Consider the following 4,993-nt stretch of genomic DNA (forward strand, 5'->3'; position numbering starts at 1 on the left):
CCATTACAGAGAGAGGCATGAGGTTTATGCTTGACCCTAGGTCACACAGAGCCTTCTCAAAGGTTATGGTGCCTATGGTACAAGGTATTGAGAACTTTCCAGGATCCTGTCTCTTCAGAAGTAATTTCTGCCTAGTCAAGTCATCCAGTTCTTTGGTGAGCAAGGGGGGTTCATCCTCCCAAGTCTCATTACCAAATAGCTTGGCATTTAGCTTCATGATTGCTCCAAGGTACTTAGAAACTTGTTCTTCAGTAACATCTTCATCCTCTTCAGAGGAAGAATACTCATCAGAGCTCATGAATGGCAAAAGTAAATTCAATGGAATCTCTATGCTCTCAGTATGAGCCTCATATTCCCATGGTTCCTCATTAGAGAACTCCTTGGAGGACAGTGGACGTCCATTGAAGTCTCCCTTAGTGGAGATCACTGCCTCTTCCTCCTCTCCAGGTTCGGCCGTGTGGGTTATGTTGATGGCCTTGCACTCTTCTTTTGGATTCTCTTCTGTATTACTTGGAAGAGTACTAGGAGGGAGTTCAGTAACTTTCTTACTCAACTGACCCACTTGTGCCTCCAAATTTCTAATGGAGGATCTTGTTTCAGTCATGAAACTTTGAGTGGTTTTAATTAAATCAGAGACTACAGTTGCTAAGTCAGAATGGCTCTGCTTAGAATTCTCTGTCTGTTGCTGAGAAGATGATGAAAAAGGTTTGCCATTGCTAAACCTATTTCTTCCACCATTACTGTTGTTGAAGCCTTGTTGAGGCCTCTGTTGGTCCTTCCATGAGAGATTTGGGTGATTTCTCCATGAAGGATTATAGGTGTTTCCATAGGGTTCTCCCATGTAATTCATCTCTTCCATTGCTGGGTTCTCAGAATCATAAGCTTCTTCTTCAGACGAAGCTTCTTTGGTACTGCCTGTTGCTGCTTGCATTCCAGACAGACTCTGAGAAATCATATTGACTTGCTGAGTCAATATTTTGTTCTGAGCCAATATGGCATTCAGAGTATCAATTTCAAGAACTCCTTTCTTCTGATTCGTCCCATTATTCACATGATTCCTTTCAGAAGTGTACATGAATTGGTTATTTGCAACCATTTCAATGAGTTCCTGAGCTTCTGTAGGCGTCTTCTTCAGATGAAGAGATCCTCCAGCAGAGCTGTCCAATGACATCTTAGACAGTTCAGACAGACCATCATAGAAGATACCTATGATGCTCCATTCTGAAAGCACGTCAGAAGGACACCTTTTGATCAATTGCTTGTATCTTTCCCAAGCTTCATAGAGGGATTCACCTTCCTTCTGTCTGAAGGTTTGGACTTCCACTCTAAGCTTGCTCAATTTTTGAGGTGGAAAGAACTTTGCCAAGAAGGCATTGACTAGCTTTTCCCAAGAGTTCAGGCTTTCTTTAGGTTGTGAATCCAATCATGTTCTAGCTCTGTCTCTTATAGCAAAAGGAAAGAGCATAAGTCTATAGACCTCGGGATCAACCCCATTGGTCTTGACAATGTCACAGATTTGCAAGAATTCAGCTAAGAACTGATGAGGATCTTCCAATGGAAGTCCATGAAACTTGCAATTCTGTTGCATTAGAGAAACTAATTGAGGCTTAAGCTCAAAGTTGTTTGCTCCAATGGCAGGGATTGAGATGCTTCTCCCATAGAAGTCAGGAGTAGGTGCAGTAAAGTCACCAAGCACCTTCCTTGCATTGTTGGCATTGTTGTTGTTTTCGGCTGCCATGGCTTCTTCTTGTTTGAAAAGCTCTGTTAGGTCCTCTACAGAGAGTTGTACTTTAGCTTCTCTTAGCTTTCTCTTCAAGGTCCTTTCAGGTTCAGGATCAGCCTCAACAAGAATGTCTTTGTCCTTACTCCTGCTCATATGAAAAGAGAGGAGAAGAAAATATGGAATCCTCTATGTCACAGTATAGAGATTCCTTAAGGTGTCAGAGGAAAATAAAAATAGAAGGATGAGGTAGAGAAGAGAGAATTCAAAATTGTCAAGAGGGACAGAGTTCGAATTGCTGAAAATGGAGAAGTGTTAGTCCTTTAAATAGAAGGATTTGAGAAGAGGGGAAGAATTTTCGAAATTAAAGTAAAAAGATTTTGAAAAATTAAAAGAAATTTTGAAAATTTGGTAAATGATTTTCGAAAACTAAGATTGGGAAAGAAATTAAGTGATTTTTGAAAAAGATTTTGGAATTAGAAATTAAAAGATATGATTAAAAATAAATTCTGAAAAAGATGTGATTGAAAAGATATGATTGAAAATCAAATGAAAAAAGAAAGTCTTAAAATTGAAGTTGATTACTTGACTAACAAGAAATTAAAAGATATGATTCTAGAATTAAAATTGATCATTTCTTAATAGGCAAGTAACAACTTGAAAATTTGAATTAAATCATTAATTGTAGCAAGGATTTTCGAAAATAATAAAAAAAAATGGAAAGAAATTGATTTTGAAAAGATATGATTGAAGAGATATGATTTGAAAAAGATTTGAATTAAAAACAAAATCTTCCCTCTAGTGTCCTCCTGGCGTTAAACGCCCAGAATGGCATCTATTCTGGCATTTAACGCCCAAAATGCTACCTTTTTGGGCGTTTAACGCCCAGCCAGGTACCCTGGCTGGCGTTTAAACGCCAGTTTTCCTTCCTCACTGGGCGTTTTGAACGCCCAGCTTTTTCTGTGTAATTCCTCTGCTGAATGTTCTGAATCTTCAATTCTCTGTGTTATTGACTTGAAAAGACACAATTTTAAAAATTTTTTGAATTTTTAATGATGAGAAACAATAAAAAATGCAACTAAGATCAAATAAACAATGCATGCAAGACACCAAACTTAGAAGTTTGTATACTAAGGACTATAACAAATTGAAAATGCATATGAAAAACAACAAAAGACACAAAATAAGAGAAATTAAAGATTAGCTTGAAGATCAATGAAGAACATATTACATTTATTCAAAAAAATGCAAGAAAAAGAAAGACATGCAATTGACACAAAACTTAAAAATTTGACACAAGACTCAAACAGAAAACACAGAATATTTTTGGTTTTTATGATTTTATTGATTTTTTTTTGTTTTTTCGAAAATAAGAAATAAAAATCTTAAAATAAAATAAAATTACATAATCTGAGCAACAAGATGAACCGTCAGTTGTCCAAACTTGAACAATCTCCGGCAACGGCGCCAAAAACTTGGTTCACAAAATTGTGATCATCAATGGCGCCAACAACTTGGTACGCACAATTGTAATCTCAACTCTTTGTCACAACTCCGCACAACTAACCAGCAAGTGCACTGGGTCGTCCAAGTAATAAACCTTACATGAGTAAGGGTCGATCCCACGGAGACTGTCGGCTTGAAGCAAGCTATGGTCACCTTGTAAATCTCAGTCAGGCGGATTCAAATGGTTATGGAGAATTTATAATTAAAATATGAACATAAAATAAAGATAGAGATACTTATGCAATTCATTGGTAGGAATTTCAGATAAGCGTATGGAGATGCTTTGTTCCTTCTGAACCTCTGCTTTCTTATTGCCTTCATCCAATCATTCATACTCCTTTCCATGGCAAGCTTTATGTTGGGCATCACCGTTGTCAATGGCTACTTCCCGTCCTCTCAGTGAAAATGTTCCAAATGCGCTGTCACCGCACGGCTAATCATCTGTCGGTTCTCGATCATGTTGGAATAGGATCCATTGATCCTTTTACGTCTGTCACACGCCCAACACTCGCGAGTTTGAAGCTCGTCACAGTCATCCCTTCCCAAATCCTACTCGGAATACCACAGACAAGGTCTAGACTTTCCGGATCTCAAGAATGACCGCTAATGATTCTAGCCTATACCACGAAGGTTCTAATCTTAGATTAGAAACCCAAGAGATACACATTCAAGCTTGATTGCATGTAGAACGGAAGTGGTTGTCAGGCACGCGTTCATAGGTGAGAATGATGATGAGTGTCACGGATCATCACATTCATCAAGTTGAATAACGAGTGTATATCTTAGAGAAGAAGTAGGCGTGAATTGAATAGAAAATTAGTAGTACTTTGCATTAATTCATGAAGAACAACAGAGCTCCACACCTTAATCTATGATGTGTAGAAACTCCACCGTTGAAAATACAAAAGTAATGAAGGTCCAGGCATGGCCGAATGGCCAGCCCCTATAAAGGTCTAAGATCGCATAGGGCTAATCAAAGATCTCCCCAAATACAATAGCAAAAGGTCCTATTTATAGAGAACTAGTAGCCTAGGGTTACAGAAATAAGTAAATGATGCAGAAATCCACTTCCAGGCCCACTTGGTGTGTGCTTTGGCTGAGCATTGAAGCTTTCATGTGTAGAGGCTTTTCTTGGAGTTAAACGCCAGCTTTTGTGCCAGTTTGGGCGTTTAACTCCAGCTTTTATGCCAGTTTTGGCGTTTTGACGCCAGAATTTCTATGCTGACTTGGAACGCCGGTTTGGGCCATCAAATCTTGGGCAAAGTATGGACTATTATATATTGCTGGAAAGCCCAGGATGTCTACTTTCCAACGCAATTGAGAGCGCGCCAATTGGGCTTCTATAGCTCCAGAAAATCCACTTCGAGTGCAGGAAGGTCAGAATCCAACAGCATCTGCAGTCCTTTTTCAGCCTCTGAATCAGATTTTTGCTCAGGTCCCTCAATTTCAGCCAAAAAATACCTGAAATCACAGAAAAATACACAAACTCATAGTAAAGTCCAGAAATGTGATTTTTAATTAAAAAAGAATAAAAATATAATAAAAACTAACTAAAATATACTAAAAACATACTAAAAACAATGCCAAAAAGCGTATAAATTATCCGCTCATCAATATTCAAAACATACTAAACTAGAAAGTCGTTCGTTCTGCTGCCAATTATGTAGATTTTGCAGAAATTCTGTACAATGTATTTCCAACAACCTCATATACCAAATCTCATATTCAAGCCTAGAATTTATCTAAAACCATAATTTTACCTTTCTT

The 4,993-nt window shown here is 38.1% G+C and overlaps 1 non-coding gene across 1 annotated transcript; it reads left to right on the forward strand.

The window, feature by feature from the left end:
• Positions 1-1,225: 1,225 nt before the first annotated feature.
• On the forward strand, positions 1,226-1,333 carry LOC112745710 (small nucleolar RNA R71). Its single transcript, XR_003173624.1, has one exon. It is a non-coding gene; the product is annotated as a small nucleolar RNA R71 (small nucleolar RNA).
• Positions 1,334-4,993: the final 3,660 nt, after the last annotated feature.

The sequence above is a fragment of the Arachis hypogaea genome, chromosome 14 (genome assembly GCF_003086295.3).
Source record: "Arachis hypogaea cultivar Tifrunner chromosome 14, arahy.Tifrunner.gnm2.J5K5, whole genome shotgun sequence".
Taxonomy (NCBI): Eukaryota; Viridiplantae; Streptophyta; class Magnoliopsida; order Fabales; family Fabaceae; genus Arachis; species Arachis hypogaea.